Source organism: Hoplias malabaricus, unplaced genomic scaffold (genome assembly GCF_029633855.1).
Source record: "Hoplias malabaricus isolate fHopMal1 unplaced genomic scaffold, fHopMal1.hap1 scaffold_23, whole genome shotgun sequence".
In the NCBI taxonomy this organism is placed as follows: Eukaryota; Metazoa; Chordata; class Actinopteri; order Characiformes; family Erythrinidae; genus Hoplias; species Hoplias malabaricus.
The window spans coordinates 3,255,568-3,273,067 of NW_027101127.1; the positions used below are offsets into that span (position 1 = coordinate 3,255,568).

The 17,500-nt window shown below is 58.8% G+C and overlaps 1 non-coding gene and 1 pseudogene across 1 annotated transcript; both read left to right on the forward strand.

The window, feature by feature from the left end:
• Positions 1–16,761: 16,761 nt before the first annotated feature.
• LOC136684779 (5.8S ribosomal RNA) lies at positions 16,762–16,915 on the forward strand. Its single transcript, XR_010799853.1, has one exon. It is a non-coding gene; the product is annotated as a 5.8S ribosomal RNA (ribosomal RNA).
• Positions 16,916–17,187: 272 nt separating this feature from the next.
• The window catches only part of LOC136684777 (28S ribosomal RNA), a 4,391-nt pseudogene continuing 4,078 nt past the window's right edge, over positions 17,188–17,500 (forward strand).

Here is a 17,500-nt window from a genome sequence, read left to right on the forward strand (position 1 = left end):
TACACCGGTTAGAGGGAGCCGGTGGCGGGCATAGGGAGGCAGGTCGCTCCCTTGAATGGTCCTGGATGTCTGGACTTAGTGCAATTTCTGAAACTCTGGTTCTCTGGGGGCGCGGGCCCCGAGAGTCCGTACACCGGTTAGAGGGAGCCGGTGGCGGGCATAGGGAGGCAGGTCGCTCCCTTGAATGGTCCTGGATGTCTGGACTTAGTGCAATTTCTGAAACTCTGGTTCTCTGGGGGCGCGGGCCCCGAGAGTCCGTACACCGGTTAGAGGGAGCCGGTGGCGGGCATAGGGAGGCAGGTCGCTCCCTTGAATGGTCCTGGATGTCTGGACTTAGTGCAATTTCTGAAACTCTGGTTCTCTGGGGGCGCGGGCCCCGAGAGTCCGTACACCGGTTAGAGGGAGCCGGTGGCGGGCATAGGGAGGCAGGTCGCTCCCTTGAATGGTCCTGGATGTCAGCAATTTCTTAAGAAGGGCGCCCTCTTGTGGTCCCATGGCCGAAGTACATGCTCCGAGCCCGGGTATGGCAGTGGGCGGAATGAGACTTAGAGGAATGTTGACGGAGCCATGAGGGGCCCCCCCTGGAGGTCCCATGGCCGAGAAAAGTGCTCCGAGCCCGGGGTGATAGAGAACCGTGAACGCCGCGGTTAAAGACCTCGGGTATGGCAGTGGGCGGAATGAGACTTGAAGGAATATTGACGGAGCCAAGAGGGGCCTCCCCTGGAGGTCCCGTGGCCGAGAAAAGTGCCCCGAGCCCGGGGTGATAGAGAACCGTAAAGCGCGCGGGTTTGGGGCTCGGGTCTTCCAGTGGGCGGAGTGAGACTTAGAGAAATGATGACGGAGCCAAGAGGGGCTTCCCCTGGAGGTCCCATGGCCGAGAAAAGTGCTCCGAGCCCGGGGTGATAGAGAACCGTGAACGCCGCGGTTAAAGACCTCGGGTATCGCAGTGGGCGGAATGAGACTTAGAGGAATGTTGACGGAGCCATGAGGGGCCCCCCCTGGAGGTCCCATGGCCGAGAAAAGTGCCCCGAGCCCGGGGAGATAGAGAACCGTAAAGCGCGCGGGTTTGGGGCTCGGGTCTTCCAGTGGGCGGAGTGAGACTTAAAGGAATATTGACGGAGCCATGAAGGGCCCCCCCTGGAGGTCCCATGGCCGAGAAAAGTGCTCCGAGCCCGGGGAGATAGAGAACCGTAAAGCGCGCGGGTTTGGGGCTCGGGTCTTCCAGTGGGCGGAGTGAGACTTAGAGAAATGATGACGGAGCTAAGAGGGGCCCCCCCTGGAGGTCCCATGGCCGAGAGAAGTGCCCCGAGCCCGGGGAGATAGAGAACCGTAAAGCGCGCGGGTTTGGGGCTCGGGTCTTCCAGTGGGCGGAATGAGACTTAAAGGAATATTGACGGAGCCAAGAGGGGCCTCCCCTGGAGGTCCCGTGGCCGAGAAAAGTGCCCCGAGCCCGGGGAGATAGAGAACCGTAAAGCGCGCGGGTTTGGGGCTCGGGTCTTCCAGTGGGCGGAGTGAGACTTAAAGGAATATTGACGGAGCCATGAAGGGCCCCCCCTGGAGGTCCCATGGCCGAGAAAAGTGCTCCGAGCCCGGGGAGATAGAGAACCGTAAAGCGCGCGGGTTTGGGGCTCGGGTCTTCCAGTGGGCGGAGTGAGACTTAGAGAAATGATGACGGAGCTAAGAGGGGCCCCCCCTGGAGGTCCCATGGCCGAGAAAAGTGCCCCGAGCCCGGGGAGATAGAGAACCGTAAAGCGCGCGGGTTTGGGGCTCGGGTCTTCCAGTGGGCGGAGTGAGACTTAGAGAAATGATGACGGAGCTAAGAGGGGCCCCCTCTGGAGGTCCCATGGCCGAGAAAAGTGCTCCGAGCCCGGGGAGATAGAGAACCGCAATGCACGCGGGTTTGAGGCTCAGGTCTTCCAGTGGGCGCTCGTTCCAGCGGCGCGGGCTGGATGGTTTAGTCCGAGGAGGAGTGCTTAAGTGTGGGCCGGATAGGTTCGAGAGGTGCGCTGGGTTCCTGGAGGTCCAGCCCCGGAGGTTTGGAGCGGGCGATGGAGCTAGCGAGGCCGAGTCGGGTGAGCCTGGGCCGGGCATGGGCGTTGGCGGCGATGGGGGTCTTCTCCCCGGAGGTTTGGAGCGGGCGATGGAGCGAGCGAGGCCGAGTCGGGTGAGCCTGGGCCGGGCATGGGTGTTGGCAGCGACGGGGGTGTCTTCCCCGGAGGTAAGTACCGTGGGGGGCAAGCGTGAGATATTCCAGGCCGGGAAAAGTGAGCTAAATTCGGCAAAGCGTTGTTAAAAAGGGGGTTCGGTTGATTTTTTTGTTAAATCTAAACGAACAAAGGGTGCGAGGCGTGAAAATTGCATTCAGCCGTGATTTTTTGGCAAAGTGCTAACCCTAGTGGTCTCCCAGTGGGACGTTTTAAAGTAGGACTTAGAAAAATTTCTGACCCTCTTCGCCCTAGGTAGCAAGCCCAAAACGGAGCACCTCGGAGTGGTAAAAATTCAGAGGGCATGGGGGTTTCCAGTGCGGTGCCGTCAGGACATTAGGGTTCCTTTAGAAAAGACGAAAGTTTGGGTACACCGTATGTAACTATGACAAGCCCAAGGCTCTGGTTCGCCTGTGGGCATGAATATAGTGAGATTTCCGCGTTATCTCACTGGAGGTGACCCCGGAACGGTTCAAAACCTAAGTCGAGACTTCCATGGAACCCCGATGATGGGAGTTTGAAGCCCGAGGAGTGACGCCCTCTGGGCTAAGGTTGCTGGTAGGTTCGGCCCCCCTCTCTGGAGGTCTAAATGACTTCCATGGACCCCGGTGATGCGAATTTGATGCCCGAGGAGTGACTCACCTCTGGGCTAAGGGTGGTGGTATGCCCGGCCCCCCCTCTGGAGGTCTCGAATGACTTCCATGGACCCCGGTGAAGCGTATTTCATGCCCGATGAGGAGCACACCTCTGGGCTAAGGGTGGTGGTATGCTCAGCCCCCCCTCTGGAGGTCTAAACTGACTTCCATGGACCCCGGTGATGCGAATTTGATGCCCGAGGAGTGACTCACCTCTGGGCTAAGGGTGGTGGTATGCCCGGCCCCCCCTCTGGAGGTCTCCAAAACCTAAGTCGAGACTTCCATGGACCCCGGTTATCCGAATTTCATGCCCGAGGAGTGACGCCCTCTGGGCTTAGGGTGGTGGTAAGACCGGCCCCCCCTCTCTGGAGGTCTAGATTGACTTCCATGGACCCCGGTTAAGCGTATTTCATGCCCGAGGAGTGACGCCCTCTGGGCTAAGGGTGGTGGTAAGCCCGGCCCCCCCTCTGGATGTCTCCAAAACCTAAGTCGAGACTTCCATGGACCCCGGTTATCCGAATTTCATGCCCGAGGAGTGACGCCCTCTGGGCTTAGGGTGGTGGTAAGACCGGCCCCACTCTCTGGAGGTCTAAACTGACTTCCATGGACCCCGGTGATCCGAATTTCATGCCCGAGGAGTGACGCCCTCTCGGCTAGGGTGGTGGTAAGTGCAGCCCCCCCTCTCTGGAGGTCTAAAATGACTTCCATGGACCCCGGTGAAGCGAATTTCATGCCCGAGGAGTGACGCCCTCTCGGCTAGGGTGGTGGTAAGCCAGGCCCCCCCTCTCTGGAGGTCAAAACTGACTTCCATGGACCCCGGTATAGCGTATTTCATGCCCGAGGAGTGACGCCCTCTGGGCTAAGGGTGGTGGTATGCCCGGCCCCCCCTCTGGAGGTCTCCAAAACCTAAGTCGAGACTTCCATGGACCCCGGTTATCCGAATTTCATGCCCGAGGAGTGACGCCCTCTGGGCTTAGGGTGGTGGTAAGCCCGGCCCCACTCTCTGGAGGTCTAAACTGACTTCCATGGACCCCGGTTATCCGAATTTCATGCCCGAGGAGTGACGCCCTCTGGGCTAAGGGTGGTGGTAAGCCCGGCCCCCCCTCTCTGGAGGTCTAAAATCACTTCCATGGACCCCGGTGTAGCGTATTTCATGCCCGAGGAGTGACGCCCTCTGGGCTTAGGGTGGTGGTAAGCCCGGCCCCACTCTCTGGAGGTCTAAACTGACTTCCATGGACCCCGGTTATCTGAATTTCATGCCCGAGGAGTGACGCCCTCTGGGCTTAGGGTGGTGGTAAGCCTGGCCCCACTCTCTGGAGGTCTAAACTGACTTCCATGGACCCCGGTTATCCGAATTTCATGCCCGAGGAGTGACGCCCTCTGGGCTAAGGGTGGTGGTAAGCCCGGCCCCCCCTCTCTGGAGGTCTAAACTGACTTCCATGGACCCCGGTTATCCGAATTTCATGCCCGAGGAGTGACGCCCTCTGGGCTTAGGGTGGTGGTAAGCCCGGCCCCACTCTCTGGAGGTCTAAACTGACTTCCATGGACCCCGGTTATCCGAATTTCATGCCCGAGGAGTGACGCCCTCTGGGCTTAGGGTGGTGGTAAGCCCGGCCCCACTCTCTGGAGGTCTAAACTGACTTCCATGGACCCCGGTTATCCGAATTTCATGCCCGAGGAGTGACGCCCTCTGGGCTTAGGGTGGTGGTAAGCCCGGCCCCACTCTCTGGAGGTCTAAACTGACTTCCATGGACCCCGGTTATCCGAATTTCATGCCCGAGGAATGATGAACCTCTGGGCTAAGGGTGGTGGTAAGTGCAGCCCCCCCTCTGGAGGTTTCCAAAACCTAAGTCGAGACTTCCATGGACCCCGGTGATGCGAATTTCAAGCCCGAGGAGTGGTGCCCTCTGGGCTAAGGGTGGTGGTAAGCCCGGCCCCCCCTCTCTGGAGGTCTAAAAGGACTTCCATGGACCCCGGTATAGCGTATTTCATGCCCGAGGAGTGACGCCCTCTGGGCTTAGGGTGGTGGTAAGTGCAGCCCCCCCTCTGGAGGTTTCCAAAACCTAAGTCGAGACTTCCATGGACCCCGGTGATGCGAATTTCAAGCCCGAGGAGTGGTGCCCTCTGGGCTAAGGGTGGTGGTAAGCCCGGCCCCCCCTCTCTGGAGGTCTAAACTGACTTCCATGGACCCCGGTGTAGCGTATTTCATGCCCGAGGAGTGACGCCCTCTGGGCTTAGGGTGGTGGTAAGCCAGGCCCCCCCTCTCTGGAGGTCAAAATTGACTTCCATGGACCCCGGTTATCCGAATTTTATGCCCGAGGAGTGACGCCCTCTGGGCTAAGGGTGGTGGTAAGTCCGGCCCCCACCCTCTGGATGCGTTCAAAACCTAAGTCGAGACTTCCATGGACCCCGGTGATGCGAAGTGACATGCCCGAAGAGTGGTGCCTTCTGGGCTAAGGTTGTGATAAGCCCGGTCTCTCCTCTGGAGGTCTGTGGTTTTAAAGTGAATATTTTCTAAGTCCCTCACCTGAGATTTTAAGAGAATCAGGACCCTCCTCAAGCCTCGTAGCGAGTCCGAGGGAGGTTCATCGTTGTCGGCTATGCGAAAGGGGTTCAGACGCCTCTAATCCTGTGGGCATATGGTTTCTCAGCCTGGTGCCGTCGGGATATTAGGGAGGCATTAAATCAGACGTAAGTTTGGGTAACAGCGATGCGAAACGCTATGCCCAAAGGAGTGGCTTCCCGATGGGCTTGAAATAATGGGAATGTCCGCTCTGCTTCCCTGGATGTGTTCAAAACCTAAGTCGAGACATCCGTAGACCCCGTTGATGCGAATTCCATGCCCGAGGAGTGACGCCCTCTGGGCTTAAGGGTGGTGGTAAGACCGGCCCCACTCTCTGGAGGTCTAAACTGACTTCCATGGACCCCGGTGATTCGAATTTCAAGCCCGAGGAGGTGCACACCTCCGGGCTAAGGGGATGGTTTGGGTGGCCTCCCCTCTGGATGTGTTCAAAACCTAAGTTGAGACATCCATAGACCCCGGTAATCCGAATTTCATGCCCGAGGAGTGACGCCCTCTGGGCTTAAGAGTGGTGGTAAGACCGGCCCCACTCTCTGGAGGTCTAAACTGACTTCCATGGACCCCGGTGATGCGAATTTCATGCCAGAGGAGTGGTGCCCTCTGGGCTAAGAGTGGTGGTAAGACCGGCCCCACTCTCTGGATGTCTAAAATGACTTCCATGGACCCCGGTGATGCGAATACACAAGCCCGAGGAGTGGCACACCTCTGGGCTAAGGGGATGGTTTGGGTTGCCTCCCCTCTGGAGGTCTAAAAATGACTTCCATAGACCCCGGCGAAGCGAATTTAAAGCCCGAGGACTGGCACCCCTCTGGGCTAAGGGGATGGTAAGGGTGGCCTCCCCTCTGGATGTCTAAAATGACTTCCATGGACCCCGGTGATGCGAATACACAAGCCCGAGGAGTGGCACACCTCTGGGCTAAGGGGATGGTTTGGGTTGCCTCCCCTCTGGAGGTCTAAAAATGACTTCCATAGACCCCGGCGAAGCGAATTTAAAGCCCGAGGACTGGCACCCCTCTGGGCTAAGGGGATGGTAAGGGTGGCCTCCCCTCTGGATGTCTAAAATGACTTCCATGGACCCCGGTGATGCGAATACACAAGCCCGAGGAGTGGCACACCTCTGGGCTAAGGGGATGGTTTGGGTTGCCTCCCCTCTGGAGGTCTAAAAATGACTTCCATAGACCCCGGCGAAGCGAATTTAAAGCCCGAGGACTGGCACCCCTCTGGGCTAAGGGTGGTGGTTAATCCGGCCCCCCCTTCTGGATGTGTTCAAAACCTAAGTCGAGACATCCATGGACCCCGGTGATGCGAAGTGACATGCCCGAGGAGTGGCGCCCTCTGGGCTAAGGTTGTGATAAGCCCGGTCTCTCCTCTGGAGGTCTGTGGTTTTAAAGTGAAAATTTTCTAAGTCCCTCACCTGAGATTTTAAGAAAATCAGGACCCTCCTCAAGCCTCGTAGCGAGTCCGAGGGAGGTTCATCGTTGTCGGCTATGCGAACGAGGTTCCAATGCCTCAAATCCTGTGGGCATATGGTTTCTCAGCCTGGTGCCGTCGGGATATTAGGGAGGCATTAAATCAGACGTAAGTTTGGGTAACAGCGATGCGAAACGCTATGCCCAAAAGAGTGGCTTCCCGATGGGCTTGAAATAATGGGAATGTCCGCTCTGCTTCCCTGGATGTGTTCAAAACCTAAGTCGAGACATCCGTAGACCCCGTTGATGCGAATACCGAAGCCCGAGGACTGGCACACCTCTGGGCTAGGGTGGGGATAAGATATGCCCCCACCCTCTGGAGGTTTTCAAAACCTAAGTCGAGACCTCCATAGACCCCGGTGATGCGAATACCGAAGCCCGAGGACTGGCACCCCTCTGGGCTAGGGTGGGGATAAGATATGCCCCCACCCTCTGGAGGTTTTCAAAACCTAAGTCGAGACCTCCATAGACCCCGGTGATGCGAATACCGAAGCCCGAGGACTGGCACCCCTCTGGGCTAGGGTGGTGGTTAATCCGGCCCCCCCTCTGGAGGTTTTCAAAACCTAAGTTGAGACCTCCGTAGACCCCGGTGATGCGAATACCGAAGCCCGAGGACTGGCACCCCTCTGGGCTAGGGTGGGGATAAGATATGCCCCCACCCTCTGGAGGTTTTCAAAACCTAAGTTGAGACCTCCGTAGACCCCGGTGATGCGAATACCGAAGCCCGAGGACTGGCACACCTCTGGGCTAAGGGGTTGGTATGCTCGGCCTCCCCTCTGGAAGTCTAAAAATAATTAGAAATATTTCTAAGTTCGACAACGAGCACTGGCAGAACTGGACCAAAGACTTCCATACACCCCGGTGATGCGAAGTTTCAAGCCCGAGGAGTGGCACACCTCTGGGCTAAGGGGATGGTTTGGGTTGCCTCCCCTCTGGAGGTCTAAAAATGACTTCCATGGACCCCGTTGATGCGAATACACAAGCCCGAGGAGTGGCACACCTCTGGGCTAAGGGGATGGTTTGGGTTGCCTCCCCTCTGGAGGTCTAAAATGACTTCCATGGACCCCGTTGATGCGAATACACAAGCCCGAGGACTGGCACACCTCTGGGCTAAGGGGATGGTTTGGGTTGCCTCCCCTCTGGAGGTCTAAAATGACTTCCATGGACCCCGGTGATTCGAATTTAAAGCCCGAGGACTGGCACACCTCTGGGCTAAGGGGATGGTTTGGGTTGCCTCCCCTCTGGAGGTCTAAAATGACTTCCATGGACCCCGTTGATGCGAATACACAAGCCCGAGGACTGGCACACCTCTGGGCTAAGGGGATGGTTTGGGTTGCCTCCCCTCTGGAGGTCTAAAATGACTTCCATGGACCCCGTTGATGCGAATACACAAGCCCGAGGACTGGCACACCTCTGGGCTAAGGGGATGGTTTGGGTTGCCTCCCCTCTGGAGGTCTAAAATGACTTCCATGGACCCCGTTGATGCGAATACACAAGCCCGAGGACTGGCACACCTCTGGGCTAAGGGGATGGTTTGGGTTGCCTCCCCTCTGGAGGTCTAAAATGACTTCCATGGACCCCGGTGATTCGAATTTAAAGCCCGAGGACTGGCACACCTCTGGGCTAAGGGGATGGTTTGGGTTGCCTCCCCTCTGGAGGTCTAAAATGACTTCCATGGACCCCGTTGATGCGAATACACAAGCCCGAGGACTGGCACACCTCTGGGCTAAGGGGATGGTTTGGGTTGCCTCCCCTCTGGAGGTCTAAAATGACTTCCATGGACCCCGTTGATGCGAATACACAAGCCCGAGGACTGGCACACCTCTGGGCTAAGGGGATGGTTTGGGTTGCCTCCCCTCTGGAGGTCTAAAATGACTTCCATGGACCCCGTTGATGCGAATACACAAGCCCGAGGAGTGGCACACCTCTGGGCTAAGGGGATGGTTTGGGTTGCCTCCCCTCTGGAGGTCTAAAAATGACTTCCATGGACCCCGTTGATGCGAATACACAAGCCCGAGGACTGGGACACCCTCTGGGCTTAAGGTGGAGGTAAGCCCGGCCTCCCCTCTTTATTAAAAAAAAACTCTAAGTCCCAACGGCAAATGCCAGAGCTTTAAGCCGAAACTCAAGAGAGTTCGATCGGTATAACTGACTTGACTATCTGCCCTTAGCCCCCGATGGATCATTCTATATATGCCCGGAGAAGTGGCTGGTTTCCGGGGCCAAAAAAGCCAAATGGTCTCCTATATTCATGCGACGGGTGCCTAAAGGTAAGTTTACCCACCCCGGTGAACTGCCTAAGGTCCATAGGCCTCCGACCACTGCTCCCTTAGCGGGGCGGTGGAACGGGCCGCCCGCCGACAAAGTTAACTGTTAAACCCATTTAATTTCAATGACCTTTAGTTCCAACTCCCTCCCTGGGGGGGATTGGTTCTATATATGCCCGGAGAAGTGGCTGGTTTCCGGGGCCAAAAAAGCCAAATGGTCTCCTATATTCATGCGACGGGTGCCTAAAGGTAAGTTTACCCACCCCGGTGAACTGCCTAAGGTCCATAGGCCTCGGACCACTGCTCCCTTAGCGGGGCGGTGGAACGGGCCGCCCGCCGACTAAGTTAACCCATAACCACTGATCGTTTAAGTCTTAAGGCCGGTCGGACCTCGTAAAAAGTCTCCCTCTGGGAGGATCACCCAATCTCCACCCCCCCTCCATCTCCAAACCGAAGCAAGTACCACACGGGAACACTCTGTTTGGGGATTCAGAAATAAATGTATTTATTTCGCAGTAAAACATATCAAAGCCACGGGGGTGCAGAAACACGGAGTGAATCCCGGCTGGGTTGCGCTTTGAAGAGGGTCCGGTTCAGGCCGTTTCGAGGGCGGAAAGACGGTTCTCACGAGCCCGCATCACATCGGCCGCAGAGAGGCCGGCTCGGTAGAAGGCCCGGGCAGTGATGTTGGAGTGGCACATGCTTGTCGTCACTCGATCTCTATCTTCGGCCGGCAGAGTCGAAACCTGAAACAGAGGTGCGAGGTGTCAGAAGTAGGAAGGCCGGGGTTAAGAGCCCACATAAGTCGGATTAAGTTCAACACTCACTTGGTTCGAAACAGCCGTGCGGATCAGGTTGAAGGCCACCGCGCCTCCGAGGCCCGCATCCGTCCACGCGATCCGAAGCAGTGAGTTTGGCTTGCGCAGCTGGTTCCCCCTGTCCAAGAACACGAACCCGTCCCGGGCCCCGTGTAAGTCGCTGAGTGCGGTCAACCAGGCCAGCTCTGTGGCAGACAACCCGATCGGAGCGTCCCCGAACGAGGCGTTGGTCTTGTGTTCACGAACATAAACCACGAAGCCGGTGCCATCCGTGGTGCTGGCTTGCCTCAACTCTCCAACCGTCAGGTTGAGAAACACAACCGACCGGTGACCGGTTAAGACAGACAAAAGGCCGAGCAGGTACCCCTGGAGCATCCGTAGCGTCGACCGGCGGGCGGTGTCCCCCGTCCGGGCCGCGTCTATGAGCTCTGGGATTCGGGTCTTAGCGTGGCTTAGGAAGACCCTGAAATCCGAAGGTTGCGGCAAGCGACTCAGCTTCGCTCTCTTCACGCGCTGGCGATGGCCCAGAATCGTGCGTGCGATGTCCCGATGAGCCTTGGCGAAGGTCAGCTTCAGCCTCTGGAGCTCTTCGGGGCTGACCCCGGCGGTCTCTGGGTCGAAGGCAGCGACGTGGGAGACGAACGCCTTGGCGCTGTGCAGGTAACACTTAACGGTTGTCGAAGCGTAACCCAGTTTCTGAAGGCTCTGTACCCAAGTGGGAACGTTCGTGTGATGGACGAAAGACAGGTCTGTGAATTGGCAGCCGGGCGGGGCGCAGTGAAGCAGGAACCGAATAACGTGGCCCCGTCGCTGGCGAGAGTTCTCGATGTCCTTCGGTGACGCGTCGACCCGCAGGTAGAACTTCTGAAAGTCGTCTACCGAACGGCTGACGTAGGTGTCCCGAAACCGATGCGGGATCACGAGCTGCCTCCCCCGGGAGGTTCGCCGTGCCCGCTCGGTCTCTGAATCCGTGTCCGAGGTGGATTCGGCAGGGGAAGACTCGCTCGGTTGGTAGTCGCTGTCGACCGGCTCCGGCGTGGCTTGGCCCGTAGTGGCTTGGCCCGGGGAGGCTTGGTCCGGCGAGGCTGGGTCCGGCGAAGCTGGGTCCGGCGTGTTGGGTCCCGGCGTGCTTGGGCCCGGCGTGCTTGGGCCCGGCATGGCTGGGTCCGGCATGCTGGGGCCCGGCGTGCTGGGGCCCGGCGAGGCTGGATTCGGGGAACAGGATACCGAGGGCGGTGGAGGGTTCCGCGGCTTAGACTGTTGATAGCGACGCAGAAGGTGGATGGTGCGAAGGCGTCGAGCGGCAGAGAGAGCGATCCGAAGGGCGAGGCCTTTGAGGGAATGCGCCGAGCCCAGGTGATCCGCCGGCGAAGAGAGAGACGGCAGGCCGCAGAGAGGGCAGTCGAGCTGGGACGAATTCTCCCCACTTTGGTCCAGTCCCCGGAGAAAGTCAATGTCGGCAGATCCAAGGCGGTGGAAGGTGGTATAATGGGAAGTCAGATCCGTAATGGCTTGCTCGCAGAGCGGGCAAGCATCAGGCGTGGTTGGCTCCGGCGTGCTTGGGTCCGGTGAGCTTGGGTACAGCATGGTTGGGTCCGGCGTGCTTGGGTCCGGCGTGCTTGGGTCCGGCGTGTTCGGGTCCGGCGTGTTCGGGTCCGGCGTGTTCGGTCCCGGCGTGCTCGGTCCCGGCGTGCTCGGTCCCGGCGTGTTCGGTCCCGGCGCGCTCGGTCCCGGCGTGCTTGGTCCCGGCGGCGAGGCTGGATTCGGGGAACGGGATCCCGAGGGCGGTGGAGGGTTCCGCGGCTTAGACTGTTGATAGCGACGCAGAAGGTGGAGGGTGCGAAGGCGTCGAGCGGCAGAGAGAGCGATCCGAAGGGCGAGGCCTTTGAGGGAATGCGCCGAGCCCAGGTGATCTGCCGGCGAAGAGAGAGACGGCAGGCCGCAGAGAGGGCAGTCGAGCTGTGATGAATTCTCCCCGCTTCGGTCCAGTTCTCGGAGGAAGGCTGCGTCGTCCGGTCCGAGTCTGTGGAAGATGGTAAAGTGGAAAGTCAGATCCGTAGCAATGGCTTGTTCGCAAAGCGGGCAGCTATCCATGGTGAGAGACTGACGGCTCCGAGTGAAGGCGACCCCTTATATAGCCCCCGGTTCGTGCATAATTAGGGGTTATGGGCGTTGATCGCTCCCGTTCGCGTTCGACGTTCGCCCATCTTGGGTGTATGAACCAATGAGAACCAAGACCGATAGCGTATTACTGCCAAAATTAGTCCCGGTTTCCGAGCCAGGTGCCGGGCAGAGCGATGGGGAGTGGTCCCCAAGGTCCGTGGGGCCTACCACTGTCATAAATCCGAGTGGCTTCCACTCGGTCCGCCTCGACCGGGTACCTTTAAGGTCAAGTCCCAACCCCGGATCTCGTATCACGGTGGTATTGGGACTGCCTGTGGGTCTATAGGCCACCGACCATCTGCCCACTTGTGGGGCGGGTGGAACGGGCCGCCCCGTCGATTGTTATAAGCCCGTTGTGTCCACCCCGATGATTCGTTCGATGTATGCCTGGGAAGGTAAAACATTCCTGGGCATGGGGGGTCGAGCGTATGAGGGGTTTCCCCCGTCCCGAAAGAGAGAGTTTTCCGACCGATGATTCGTTCGATATGCCTGCCCGGGGAGGGTCAACTTCCCTGGGCACCGGGGGGTCGAACGTATGAGGATTGTCCCCCTTTTTAAACCCATAAATTTGCCCGTGCGCGAGTCGACGGGGCCGCGTAACCCCCCGAGGCGTTGGCCGGCGGTCATCCGCCGGTCCGTGGGATCTCCCGACCTTTTCCCCTCCTTTGAGCGGGACGTGGGAGCGCACCACCGGGTCCCCGGCTGGAAACGGCCGGAGGCAAAGAGCGCATTAGAGGTGACACGGATCGGTCTTCCACAGACCGCGGCTGGAAGTTCGCAGGGTCGGCCTACGGGATCCGACCCTTCGTCTTCTTAAACGCAGACTTCCGTAGGCTCCGGGGGGCGAAACCGTAAACCTTTGCCGACCTCCTCGCACTGCGAGGGGGCCAGGATTTGCGGCTTGTCCGCGTATCGGTCCTACCAAGGACCGCGGCTGGAAGTTCGGTGGTGAGCCCTCGACCTTACGAGATTGAGGGCAAAACCCTTCGTCTTCTGAACATCAGACGGCTCCGGTGGTGGCGTACCGTAAAAACCTATGCCGACTTCCTCGCGCTTTGAGGGGGCCAGGATTCTCTTCCATTCTCTTCCCTTAACGGCTGTCCTTCACGGCCGTTCGAGCTCGGTATACGCGGAGCACCAGGGGCAGGCTTCTAAGCCTAAATACAGTGCTTAGAGCGATCCTCCCCACCTTGTGCTCCCAGCCTCCATGGCTCGTGGATGCCCGTAAGAGGCATGTCCGCTTGTCCAGAACGGTTCCGAGGGGGACTTAGTCGGCCGGTCGATCCAACAGTAGGTCCGTTCAACGTCCGCGTCGGTGGTGCCTTAGGGTCGGGATCCGTTTGAGGGAAGGACCCGGCCCCTAGCCTGCACCGTCCGGGCGAGAATCATACGTTTTCCAAGTTGCCAAGTCGATTGCAGACCCCCACAGCGGGGTCGCGTTCGATCCTCTTCGCTGGTGTCCCCTGAGATCACTCTCACGGGCTCCATGCGCCCCCTCTCTTTCCCCGTCCGGGGTTTGAGATCCAAGGGGGGTCGGTCTGGTTGATCCTGCCAGTATTATATGCTTGTCTCAAAGATTAAGCCATGCAAGTCTAAGTACACACGGGTTTTGGTACAGTGAAACTGCGAATGGCTCATTAAATCAGTTATGGTTCCTTTGATCGCTCCACACGTTACTTGGTATAACTGTGGTAATTCCAGAGCTAATACATGCAAACGAAGCGTTGGAAGGGTTCTGGGGGTCGGCGTGAAATGCTCTCCCGGCCCCTGTCCCCCGGATACGTGCATTTATCAGAACCGAAAAACCCTCCCGGCTCCGGTCGGGTCGCTTTGGTGACTCTAGATAACCTCTGGCCGATCGTTAAGCCCTCCGGGGCGGCGACGTATCATTCGAGTGTCTGCCCTATCAACTTTCGACGGTAGGCTACGTGCCTACCGTGGTGACCACGGGTAACGGGGAATCTGGGTTCGATTCCGGAGAGGGAGCCTGAGAAACGGCTACCACTTCCAAGGAAGGCAGCAGGCGCGCAAATTACCCATTCCCGACACGGGGAGGTAGTGACGAAAAATATCGATGCGGGTCCTATGAACCTGTGGAGCGTAATCGAAATGAACTCAATCTATGTCCGTGAGTGATGACCCATTGGAGGGCAAGTCTGGTGCCAGCAGCCGCGGTAATTCCAGCTCCAATAGCGTATGCTAAAGTTGCTGCAGTTAAAAAGCTCGTAGTTGGATGTGGGGACAGGTCTCGGATCCCCTGTACTGTCCGGGATGGCGTGGGGAGCTCCTTCGGGGGTGACCCCCTGTCTCTGGGTGGATGTTGGGACCTGGTCCCTACCCGCCGGTGTCCTCTGCTCGCCGGCCGCGGAGAAGCCCTTAGCTGGGTACTTCACTGCGGTGCACGGTGGGTTGGAGGGTCCGGAGCGTTTACTTTGAATAAAGCAGAGTGCTCAAAGCAGGCCGACACGTGCCATGTCTGACTGAGCTAGGAATAATGGAATAGGGCCCTTCCGCGGGGCTTCGGGGTCTCTCCTTCGGGACGGCTGGTCGTTCCGGAGTGGGGCTCCGGGGCTTCCACGGTCCTGTTTCGTGGGTTTTAAGGACCGAGGGCAATGATTAAGAGGGACGGCCGGGGGCATCCGTACCACACCGATAGAGGTGAAATTCGTTGACCGGTGTGGGACGAACGAAAGCGAAAGCATTTGCCAAGAATGTTTTCATTAATCAAGAACGAAAGTCGGGGGAGCGAAGACGATCAGATACCGTCGTAGTTCCGACCGTAAACTATGCCGACCCGCGATCCGGCGGCGTGAGGCTAGCGACCATGACCCGCCGGGCAGCGTGAGGGAAACCACGAGTCTTTGGGCTCTGGGGGGAGTACGGTTGCAAAGCTGAAACTTAAAGGAATTGACGGAAGGGCACCACCAGGAGTGGAGCTTGCGGCTTAATTTGACTCAACACGGGGAATCTCACCCGGCCCGGACACGGTAAGGATTGACAGATTGATGGCTCTTTCTTGATTCTGTGGGTGGTGGTGCATGGCCGTTGGGAGTTCGTGGAGCGATTCGTCTGGTTAACTCCGATAACGGACGAGACCCTGTGCCTTAAAAAGTTACACGGCCCTCCCTTGGGTCCCTGTGGGGGCTTGCGGCCCGAGGGGTTCGTCGGTCGGTGGCCGAACTTCTTAGAGCGATCCGGGGCAAGGCAAAGCCGTATGAGATTCGGGGCCATAACAGGTCTGTGATGCCCTTAGACGCCCGGGGCCGCACGTGAGTTACACTGGCTGGTTCAGCATGTGCATCCATCCTATGCCGAAAGGCCTGGGCAATCCTATGAACGCCTTCCCCGCTGGGGATAGGGGATTGTAACTTTTCCCCTTGAACGAGGAATTCCAAGTAGTCGCGGGTCACCAGCCCGCGTCGATTAAGTCCCTGCCCTTTGTACACACCGCCCGTCGCTACTACCGATTGGATGGCCTGGTGAGGTCCTCGGACCGTCTCCGAGGTGCCCCTTTACCGGGGGGTTGCCTCGTTGAGGTGGGAAGTCGATCGAACCTGGGCATCTAGAGGGAGTAAAAGTCGTAACAAGGTTTCCGTAGGGGAACCTGCGGAAGGATCATTAACGGTGACCTGGCCACGGCCGGTTGTCGAGTCGGACTCGAGAGGCCAAACCTCCCCCGGCGGGTACCTTCAAGGTATGGACCGCAGAAGCCTCGTACCTTTCGTCGTCGGCCGACGTGAGTCTCTCCCCCTCCGGGTGGGTGGACGTAGCGAGCCGGCTTCGGAACTCGGGGTTATGCGAGGACCGCCTTAGGTGCATAGGTACCCCGGTCCGCCCCCCTCGTTCGCGGGGGGGAGAGTGGCGCCGGAGCCGCCCGCCGGGTCGTTAAACCAAACATTGATCGTTGAAGGCTTGATTGTGCGTGCGCGAGTCAAAGGGGCTTACTCACCCCCAGGGCGTTGGCCGGTGCTCGCCGGCCTCGGTGGGATCTCCCTGAACCCATCCCCCCGGCACAGGGGGTGGTGGTGGACGGGAGCGTACCGCCGGGCGAAACTCTTTCCCCTCACGGGGTTGGAGCGGAGCTTAAGAGCGCATGCAAATACCCCGATGTTGGCTTCGCAGAGACGGACCGTATAATAGTCTAAGGCCGGTGCGCGAGTTGAAGGGGCCTCACGAACCCCGGATGCGTTTAAACACCCGAAGGAGACGGCCGGTGCCCGCCGGTCCTGACTAGGTGGGATCTACCCAGCGCCTTCCCCTAAGCGGGGGACTTGGGAGCGTACCACCGGGCCTCGCTCATACCCTCCGGGGTGGAGAGCTTGGCTTTGAGCGCACGCCTGAATGCCTTAGACCGGGACCCGTAACGCAGCGAACCAAACCCTGGGCCTCGCCGGGAACGGTGGGGCCTAGACCCGGTCTCCTAAACCACGTAAGTCTCGGGCACCTACTCGGGCGATCGTCCCCCGGGCCGTAACTCCTCGGTCCGGTGGTGACGCCCAGGTTCAATGACCTTCCCCCCTCCACGGGGGGGAAGGCACCCGGCTTGAAATATTGTCAAACGTTGTCTCGTGTTCGAATGGCTTCCTTCGCCCGGCCTGTAACGGGCCGGGCACAAACCTCATACAACTCTTAGCGGTGGATCACTTGGCTCGTGCATCGATGAAGAACGCGGTAACCTGCGTTAAATAATGTGAATTGCAGAACACAGATCATCGATATTTCGAACGCACATGGCGGCCGCGGGGGTCCATCCCGCGGCCACGCCTGTCTGAGGGTCGGTTTACCCATCGATCGGTCTTCCTAGACCGCGGCTGGGAGTTCGCAGGGCCTCCACCTCGGACGGCCCTTCGTCTCCCTAAACCCAGACTCGGGCCTTAAACCCGACGTGTGGCGAGAGCTCCGGACGTAGGGAGAGCCATTAGGTCCGGGTCCAATCCGTCATAGTCTCTCCCCGCTGGGCTCTCCGCCGCCGTCGGAGAGTGGGTACCGTAATACGGCGAGCGGCCGGGGGGTTCGCGCCCCCCGCGCCCCGCAAAACAGTCTCGTAGTGCGACCTCAGATCAGACGAGACAACCCGCTGAACTTAAGCATATCAGTAAGCGGAGGAAAAGAAACTAACAAGGATTCCCCTAGTAGCGGCGAGCGAAGAGGGAAGAGCCCAGCGCTGAATCCCACTTTCCCCTGACCGGGGTGGGCCGGGAAATGTAGCGTACGGAAGTCCGTTTGGTCTCGGTGCGGACGCGGGACCAAGTTTTGCAAGGAAGTGTCTTCCGCAGATGGTGAAGGCCCGGTATTGTCCCGCATCCCGCCGGGTAGATCGGGCTTCCCGGAGTCGAGTTGCTTGTGAATGCAGCTCAAAGTGG